This window comes from Bombina bombina, chromosome 1, assembly GCF_027579735.1.
Source record: "Bombina bombina isolate aBomBom1 chromosome 1, aBomBom1.pri, whole genome shotgun sequence".
Lineage (NCBI taxonomy): Eukaryota > Metazoa > Chordata > Amphibia > Anura > Bombinatoridae > Bombina > Bombina bombina.
The window spans coordinates 892,150,733-892,161,697 of NC_069499.1; positions in this window are offsets into that span (position 1 = coordinate 892,150,733).

Below are 10,965 nucleotides of genomic sequence, written 5' to 3' on the forward strand. Positions count from 1 at the left end.
GAGCGACGGTTTAGGGGTTAACATATTTATTAGAGTGGCGGTGGGCTCCGGTAGCGGCGGTTTAGGGGTTAATAAATTTATTTAGTTGCGGCGGTGTAGGGGGGGACAGATTAGGGGTGTTTAGACTCAGGGTACATGTTAGGGTGATAGGTGTAGACAGCTCCCAAAGGAATCAATGGGATGTCGGGCAGCAGCGAACATGAAAAAGAAATTTGAGAGACATGCTAATGAAATGGCAAATAGATTTCAGGCCAGGGGGTATTCCAAAATAAATGTGAATTCTTCTCTTAATAGAGCAAGGAAAATAAATAGGGATACCAGAGTGGATAATACCATAAGATTTGTGACACAATATAACTGCAACTGGAACCAGATACAAAAGATTCTGAGAGAGAAATGGCAGTTCTTGATGTCTGATAAAAAAAAAAATCAAAGATGTGATAGGAGTATCACCTTCCCTTGTAGCACGTAGAGTGCCAAACATTAAAGGGACATGAAACCCCAAATTTTTCTTTCATGATTCAGATAGAGAATGCAATTTTAAACAACTTTCCAATTTACTTCTATCATTTAATTTGCTTCCTTCTCTGTTATCATTTGCTGAAAGGTTTTATCTAGTCAAGCTCAGAAGCATCAGATAACTTAGGTTCTAGTTTTTGATTGGTGACTGCAAATATATGTTGATTGTGATTGGCTCACCAATATGTTCAGTTAGAAACCATTAGTGCATTGCTGCTCCTTCAACAATTGATACCAAGAGAATGAAACACATTAGATAATAGAAGTAAATTAGAAAGTTGTTTAAAATTGTATTCTCTATCTGAATCATGAGAGAGAGAAAAAATGAGTTTCATGTCCCTTTAAAGACACATTGGTCAAGAGCAACTATAGCAAAAGCCTCACTAAAAATGACTGGCTTGAGAAACAGAGTACAAGTACAAGGCTGTTTCCAATCTGGTCACTCTGTCTTTTATAAATTTATAGTTCCCAACTGGGGATAATACATTCCAAATTAGACAATTTATAAATTGTAAAACGGAGAATGTGATCTATTTGTTGTTATGTTCATGCCCTATGTTTTATACTGGTAAAACTAAAAGGATGTTAATAGACAGGGTAACTGAACATAGAAATAATATAGTAAAGGCTAAGCAAGGTGAAATTAACAGTAATGTTGCCCTACACTTTCAAATGTGTCATAACTGCTCTGTAGACAAGCTCAAGGTTATTGGTATCGAACAATGCTCCCTGTATGGAAAAGGAGATATTGATAATTTGTTGCTCAGAAAGGAAGCTGCATGGATATACAGACTTAGTACTTTAGCATCAAATGGGCTGAATGAAAAACTGGAATATGCTTCTTTTCTGGTGCAGAAATAAAATACAAGCCTTTGACAAAGCGTTCAGTCGTGAAACAGGGAGCTAGTCGAGGAGCTATGGGACCCTCATTTTTAACCATAGTGATTACTTCCAAATACTCTTAGCACCGCTGTTGGAATCTTAAACATTACAGAAATACCAAATATTCATTAGATAACGGTCCGTTAAGCTCGCTCCTCGAGTGTTATAATTGCCTATAGTGCTATATCCAAACGGTCCGCTACTAAAATAACAGTTACTTGGTTTTGTTTTGTAACTTAGTGGGGATAATAATTCTGATTGTGGAAAGATTCTAATTCAGCGCTTTTCTATATATATAGCTATGCTTTAATGCTTTTTTACTTTCTGAAGATATAAATATTAGTTTCAGATTTGTATCTCCTGAATAATTAATGAACTGATTGAAAACTATTTTTAAATTTACCAATAAAGTTTACCTTTTAACCTTAATGTGTTCCCATAGCTAGGAACATTCATGGTTTTCATAAGTGTATATGATAATTAATACACATGACAAATAGTGTATAAGTAAAGACAAAGATATTTATTACCAGTGGTATAAATGATGAGGAGTGCTATTTAGTATACACCTTTGTAGTTGGTCACACCACTAATCTTTTTGCTTAAAGGAATAGGAAAGTCAAAATTAAATTTGCATGATTCAGATAGAGCATGTCATTTTAAGATGTCTTGGGGTCACATTTGACTCAGATCTTTCTTTCACGCCTCACATTCAGACCTTGGCTAAAGCCTGTCGCTTCCACCTTAAAAACATCTCTAAAATTAGACATTTCCTTACACAAGACACAACTAAGATTTTATTCCACTCTCTCATCCTTTCCTACCTCGATTACTGCAATTCTGTCCTCTCTGGTCTCCCCAGCTGCCGCCTAGCTCCTTTACAATCCATAATGAATGCCTCTGCCAGGCTCATATTCCTTACACTTCATTCTTCATCTGCTGCACCTCTCTGCCAATCCCTTCACTGGCTTCCTCTTGCCTCTAGAATTAAACACAAAATACTGTGTTCTATTTATATATACAGTATATATATATATATATATAAAGAAAAAAATTCTATGTGAAGAATATTGGAATATAAAGTATTTGTAAGTCACTTGCGGCTAGATTTAGAGTTCTGCGGCCAAAGGGGTGCGTTAGCTACGCATGCTTTTTTTTCCCTGCACCTTTTAAATACCGCTGGTATTTAGAGTTGACAGAAGGGCTGCGTTAGGCTCCAAAAAGGGAGCGTAGAGCATAATTTACCGCCACTGCAACTCTCAATACCAGCGGTGCTTACGGACGTGGCCAGCTTAAAAAACGTGCTCGTGTGCGATTCCCCCATAGGAAACAATGGGGCCGTTTGAGCTGTAAAAAAACCTAACACCTGCAAAAAAGCAGCGTTCAGCTCCTAATGCAGCCCCATTGTTTCCTATGGGGAAACACTCCCTAAGTCTGCACCTAACACCCTAACATGTACCCCGAGTCTAAACACCCCTAACCTTACACTTTTTAACCCCTTATCTGCCATCCCCGCTATCGCTGACCCCTGTATATTATTATTAACCCCTAATCTGCCGACCGCACACCGCCGCAACCTACATTATCCCTATGTACCCCTAATCTGCTGCCCCTAACACCGCCAACCCCTATATAATATTTATTATCCCCTAATCTGCCCCCCCCAACATCGCCGCTACCTACCTACAATTATTAACCCCTAATCTGCCGACCGGACCTCACCGCTACACTAATAAATGTATTAACCCCTAAAGCTAAGTCTAACCCTAACCCTAACACCCCCCTAAGTTAAATATAATTTTTATCTAACGAAATAAAATAAATCTTATTAAATAAATTATTCCTATTTAAAGCTAAATACTTACCTGTAATATAAACCCTAATATAGCTACAATATAAATAATAATTATATTGTAGCTATTTTAGGATTTATATTTATTTTACAGGCAACTTTGTATTTATTTTAATCAGGTACAATAGCTATTAAATAGTTAATAACTATTTAATAGCTACCTAGTTAAAATAATTACAAAATTGCCTGTAAAATAAATCCTAACTTAAGTTACAATTAAACCTAACACTACACTATCAATAAATAAATTAAATACAAATACCTACAAATAAATACAAATAAATACACTAACTAAAGTACAAAAAAATAAAAAAAGAACTAAGTTACAAAAAATAAAAAAATAACCCAAACCCCCCTTAAATAAACTTAACACTAAGCCCCTGAAGATCTCCCTACCTTGTCTTCACCACGCCGGGTATCACCGATCCGTCCACAAGAGGGTCCGAAGTCTTCATCCAATCCGGGCGATGTCTTCATCCAAGCGGGGGCTGAAGAGGTCCATCATCCGGCTGAAGTCTTCTATCAAGCGGCATCTTCAATCTTCTTTCTTCCGGCTCCATCTTCATCCCTCCGACGCGGAACATCCTTCCTCCACAACGAACTCCCGACGAATGACGGTTCCTTTAAGGGACGTCATCCAAGATGGCGTCCCTCGAATTCCGATTGGCTGATCGGATTCTATCAGCCAATCGGAATTAAGGTAGGAAAATTCTGATTGGCTGATTGAATCAGCCAATCAGATTCAAGTTCAATCCGATTGGCTGATTGGATCAGCCAGTCAGATTGAGCTTGCATTCTATTGGCTGATCGGAACAGCCAATAGAATGCAAGCTCAATCTGATTGGCTGATCCAATCAGCCAATCGGATTCAACTTGAATCTGATTGGCTGATTCAATCAGCCAATCAGAATTTTCCTACCTTAATTGCGATTGGCTGATAGAATCCTATCAGGCAATCGGAATTCGAGGGACGCCATCTTGGATGACGTCCCTTAAAGGAACCGTCATTCGTCAGGAGTTCGTCGTGGAGGAAGGATGTTCCGCGTCGGCGGGATGAAGATGGAGCCGGAAGAAAGAAGATTGAAGATGCCGCTTGATAGAAGACTTCAGCCGGATGATGGACCTCTTCAGACCCCGCTTGGATGAAGACTTCAGCCGGATGATGGACCTCTTCAGCCCCCGCTTGGATGAAGACGTTGCCCGGATTGAATGAAGACTTCGGACCCTCTTCTGGACAGATCGGAAATACCCAGCGTGGTGAAGACAAGGTAGGGAGATCTTCAGGGGCTTAGTGTTAGGTTTATTTAAGGGGGGTTTGGGTTAGATTAGGGGTATGTGGGTGGTGGGTTGTAATGTTGGGGGGGGGTATTGTATGGCTTTTTTTTACAGGCAAAAGAGCAGAATTCTTTGGGGCATGCCCCGCAAAAGGCCCTTTTAAGGGCTTGTAAGGTAAAAGAGCTTTCAATTTTTATTTTAGAATAGGGTAGGGCATTTTTTTATTTTGGGGGGCTTTGTTATTTTATTAGGGGGCTTAGAGTAGGTGTAATTAGCTTAAAATTGTTGTAATATTTTTATAATGTTTGTAAATTATTTTTTTATTTTTTGTAACTTAGTTCTTTTTTATTTTTTGTCACTTAGTTCTTTTTTTATTTTTTGTACTTTAGTTAGTGTATTTATTTGTATTTATTTGTAGGTATTTGTATTTAATTTATTTATTGATAGTGTAGTGTTAGGTTTAATTGTAACTTAGGTTAGGATTTATTTTACAGGTAATTTTGTAATTATTTTAACTAGGTAGCTATTAAATAGTTATTAACTATTTAATAGCTATTGTACCTGGTTAAAATAAATACAAAGTTGCCTGTAAAATAAATATAAACCCTAAAATAGCTACAATATAATTATTATTTATATTGTAGCTATATTAGGGTTTATTTTACAGGTAAGTATTTAGCTTTAAATAGGAATCATTTATTTAATAAGATTTATTTTATTTCGTTAGATAAAAATTATATTTAACTTAGGGGGGTGTTAGGGTTAGACTTAGCTTTAGGGGTTAATACATTTATTAGAGTAGCGATGAGGTCTGGTTGGCAGATTAGGGGTTAATAATTGTAGGTAAGGTAGCAGATTAGGGGGTAATAAATATTATGTAGGTGTCAGCGGTGTTAGGGGCAGCAGATTAGGGGTACATAGGGATAATGTAGTTTGCGGCGGTGTGCGGTCGGCAGATTAGGGGTTAAAAAAAATTAATAGAGTGGCGGCAATGTGGGGGGGGCCTCGGTTTAGGGGTACATAGGTAGTTTATGGGTGTTAGTGTACTTTAGAGCACAGTAGTTAAGAGCTTTATGAACCGGCGTTTGCCCAGAAAGCTCTTAACTCCTGGCTTTTCTCTGCGGCTGGAGTCTTGTCGTTAGATTTCTAACGCTCACTTCAGCCAAGACTCTAAATACCGGCGTTAGAAAGATCCCATTGAAAAGATAGGCTACGCAATTGGCGTAGGGGGATCTGCGGTATGGAAAAGTTGCGGCTGGAAAGTGAGCGTTAGACCCTTTCCTGACTGACTCTAAATAGCAGCGGTAGGACAAAACCAGCGTTAGGACCCCCTAACGCTGGTTTTGACGGCTAACGCAGTACTCTAAATCTAGGCGTTGGGCTTTAGTGTAGCTGTTCTAACGCAGTGTAAGCTAGCGTGCAAGCGAGAAGTGTTTTTTTACAGCGTGTCCCATAGAAGTCTATGGTAAGAATAAGGTCACGGTATCTGAAGTTCTGAAGTTAGTGTGCATTGGACATTTGATTGTGCGCAAACTTTTTACTTGTAAATATGTGCGCTACGCCACCCATGTTAAAAGAGTACTTCTAGCAAAGTTTGTGCGCGTGCCACTTGTAATCTAGCCCATATTTGCTAGAATGAGTGAGGCCTTTGTGACCTCAGGAATGACAATGTCAGAGAGGGCTGTTCTACTAAAAGGGACATGATGCTCAAATATTTTAGGTGTTCAATCTAAAAGAAAATGTTTCACAATGTATTACAAAGCTTTGTTTATTTATTTTTTATAAACCAATTTTTTTCGGTGGGAGTTATCTCTATAAGCCAATTAGGAGTAGTTATACAAAATCATGCACTTCCTGATACTTTAACTTTATTTAAAACTAGTTGATAAGCCTGCCCAGAGGGCAGTCTATGTGTTAAAAATGTAACCCCCAAGCTACAAAAAATAAAAAAGTAAAAATACAGAAAAAAATAAATAAAGCTATCAAAAATAATAAAATTAAACCTAAACTAATACCCCTATAAAAATAAAAAATCTCCCCAAAATAAAAACACCCCCTAATCTAATAATAAACTACCAATAGCCCTTAAAAGGGCTTTTTGTGAATCTCACCATTGAAAACGCAAGACTACTCGTCTTCCAGGATTTCTCTGTAGACCTCATGAAAAAACGCAGAGAATTTTCCCCAATTTGCTCCAGACTCCACAAAGAGGGCAGGCAGGCCTTTCTGCTGTACCCGGCAAGGCTCAAAATAATGACACCTCGAGGCCCCAAATTTTTTGACTCCCCTAAAGCAGCACAGGAATATTTTTAGTATAGGGTTGCCCCCGGCCACAACCTAAGGGTCCCCCCACGTAGTCAGGAACGACCAAGAGGTGATGAGGGTTGATAGCCCCAGTTGTACAGTAGCACACTTTCTTATTTTGACAATACTCCATTATTGACATAAAGTTAGATGCCTTGATGGCTAGTGGGATAACTGTATTGGGATGTGTGAATATACACAAACGTGAGATACTAGAGTTAAGTTTGAGTTTAATATGTTTAATATGTTTAATGTATCAATTTTCTCTGACCCTGGCTAGAAGACCGACACAACATGTACTGACATGTGTTTGCGACAGTGCTGGGGTTGAACCCAATTGCCAATATGCAGTGGACACGGACTGGTTCCGGATTACTTCTGCAAGGTGGCCTCAGTGCTGGTGCAAATATGATCTTGGTTCACCTTGCTTGTGCTCCCCCAATCTCCCGTTGGGATGTTTAACTGGAATCCGTAGGGTATACTGTGATATCATGTGGCTGACTGTGGTACTATACATTACACTTGACCCACAGTCACCCCCCACCATAATCTTGATCCATCTACCAATAAAGCCTTAAAAGGGCTTTTTGTGAATCTCACCTTTGAAATCGCAAGCCTACTCCTCTTCCAGGATTTCTCTGTAGACCTCATGAAAAAACGCAGAGAATTTTCCCCAATTTGCTCCGACTCCACAGAGAGGGCAGGCAGGCCTTTCTGCTGTACCCGGCAAGGCTCAAAATAATGACACCTCAAGGCCCCAAATTTTTTGACTCCCCTAAAGCAGCACAGGAATATCTTGAGTATAGGGTTGCCCCCGGCCACAACCTAAGGGTCCCCCCACGTAGTGCCCCTCAGGAATGACCAAGAGTTGATGAGGGTTGATAGCCCCAGTTGTACAGTAGCACACTTTCTTATTTTGACAATACTCCATTATTGACATAAAGTTAGATGCCTTGATGGCTAGTGGGATAACTGTATTGGGATGTGTGAATATACACAAACGTGAGATACTAGAGTTAAGTTTGAGTTTAATATGTTTAATATGTTTAATGTATCCATTTTCTCTGGCCCTGGCTAGAAGACCGACACAACATGTACTGACATGTGTTTGCGACAGTGCTGGGGTTGAACCCAATTGCCAATATGCAGTGGACACGGACTGGTTCCGGATTACTTCTGCAAGGTGGCCTCAGTGCTGGTGCAAATATGATCTTGGTTCACCTTGCTTGTGCTCCCCCAATCTCCTGTTGGGATGTTTAACTGGAATCCGTAGGGTATACTGTGATATCATGTGGCTGACTGTGGTACTATACATTACACTTGACCCACAGTCACCCCCCACCATAATCTTGATCCATCTACCAATAAAGCCTTAAAAGGGCTTTTTGTGAATCTCACCTTTGAAATCGCAAGCCTACTCCTCTTCCAGGATTTCTCTGTAGACTTCATGAAAAAACGCAGAGAATTTTCCCCAATTTGCTCCGACTCCACAGAGAGGGCAGGCAGGCCTTTCTGCTGTACCCGGCAAGGCTCAAAATAATGACACCTCAAGGCCCCAAATTTTTTGACTCCCCTAAAGCAGCACAGGAATATCTTGAGTATAGGGTTGCCCCCGGCCACAACCTAAGGGTCCCCCCACGTAGTGCCCCTCAGGAATGACCAAGAGTTGATGAGGGTTGATAGCCCCAGTTGTACAGTAGCACACTTTCTTATTTTGACAATACTCCATTATTGACATAAAGTTAGATGCCTTGATGGCTAGTGGGATAACTGTATTGGGATGTGTGAATATACACAAACGTGAGATACTAGAGTTAAGTTTGAGTTTAATATGTTTAATATGTTTAATGTATCCATTTTCTCTGGCCCTGGCTAGAAGACCGACACAACATGTACTGACATGTGTTTGCGACAGTGCTGGGGTTGAACCCAATTGCCAATATGCAGTGGACACGGACTGGTTCCGGATTACTTCTGCAAGGTGGCCTCAGTGCTGGTGCAAATATGATCTTGGTTCACCTTGCTTGTGCTCCCCCAATCTCCCGTTGGGATGTTTAACTGGAATCTGTAGGGTATACTGTGATATCATGTGGCTGACTGTGGTACTATACATTACACTTGACCCACAATCACCCCCCACCATAATCTTGATCCATCTATCAATAAAGCCTTAAAAGGGCTTTTTGTGAATCTCACCTTTGAAATCGCAAGCCTACTCCTCTTCCAGGATTTCTCTGTAGACCTCATGAAAAAACGCAGAGAATTTTCCCCAATTTGCTCCAGACTCCACAGAGAGGGCAGGCAGGCCTTTCTGCTGTACCCGGCAAGGCTCAAAATAATGACACCTCGAGGCCCCAAATTTTTTGACTCCCCTAAAGCAGCACAGGAATATCTTGAGTATAGGGTTGCCCCCGGCCAGAACCTAAGGGTCCCCCCACGTAGTCCCCCTCAGGAATGACCAAGAGGTGATGAGGGTTGATAGCCCCAGTTGTACAGTAGCACACTTTCTTATTTTGACAATACTCCATTATTGACATAAAGTTAGATGCCTTGATGGCTAGTGGGATAACTGTATTGGGATGTGTGAATATACACAAACGTGAGATACTAGAGTTAAGTTTGAGTTTAATATGTTTAATATGTTTAATGTATCCATTTTCTCTGGCCCTGGCTAGAAGACCGACACAACATGTACTGACATGTGTTTGCGACAGTGCTGGGGTTGAACCCAATTGCCAATATGCAGTGGACACGGACTGGTTCCGGATTACTTCTGCAAGGTGGCCTCAGTGCTGGTGCAAATATGATCTTGGTTCACCTTGCTTGTGCTCCCCCAATCTCCCGTTGGGATGTTTAACTGGAATCCGTAGGGTATATTGTGATATCATGTGGCTGACTGTGGTACTATACATTACACTTGACCCACAGTCACCCCCCACCATAATCTTGATCCATCTGCTGTGCCTACCCGGGTTCTTATGCAGGGGATACAGTATACAAATGTTCTTTATATTTGCTTATGTCATAGTAAGTTACTATACTCGTTTAGGTCATTTTGGTTATATAAATAGGAACCACAAGGTTTATATATGTATGAATAGCTATGTTAGAAGCTGCTATAAGACTACCAATTTCAAAGTACCCCGTGCACTAATTACTCTAATCTGTGCTGCGATGATGAGATGCTTATTGTGCCTGCTCGGCTGGTTGAACAAAATATGCTGTTCAAGTTATTATAACTGGTTGGGTTATTTTAGTTACATAGATAGGAGTTACAAGATGTATGTATGTGGGAACAGATGTTATACAAACTGCTGTAAGACAACCTATTTAAAAATACCCCGAGTACTGATCACCCTGAGGTGTGTTGAAATGATGAGTTACTTATTGTGGCTACTCGGCCGGCTGAACAAAGCGTGCTGTTTGAAACTGATTTATTTTTTTTATCAATACTCACATCTATGCTTACTACCTACAGATGACGTGGCGGGGCCCAGAGGACTTTTTGATTACTTTTACTTGGGGCAGCGACAGGATCTTTATTGATTTACTCCATGTAAGCAATGCTCCCCCATCCCTTTCCCCTTCACCACTTTTTTTTTCTCTCCTCCCCTTATCCTCCTTACCACCTTTGTCACCCTTCTCATGTTGTCGATGTGTGTGCTTGTGGTTCACACCCCTTTCTCTGTACGATGCCTTCTCCCCCCACACATATCTCAGACTCTCCCCCCGTTACCCTGTCCGCATACACGCGCACTTATACTCTTGGTTCACGCTAATCCTTTGTCTTTAATCTTTACACGTTGAATGTAGGGGGAATACATTCCCCTATCAAGAGAAAGACAATCCTCACACAATTAAGAAAGAAGGGGGCGGATATCGCATTCCTTCAAGAGACCCATTTGTCTGATCAAGAGCACGACAAATTACTAAGAGACTGGGTGGGGAGAGTGGAATATGCCTCGTACACCAAGGCTAGTAGGGGGGTTGCCATATTGTTTGGTAAAAAGTTAGAAGTAGAAACTAAAGAAGTGATAAAAGATAAGGAAGGCAGATACATTATAGTGCAAGCACAAATAGCTGGACACTCATATACCTTCTGTAATATCTATGGCACCAACCAAAAAGATAAG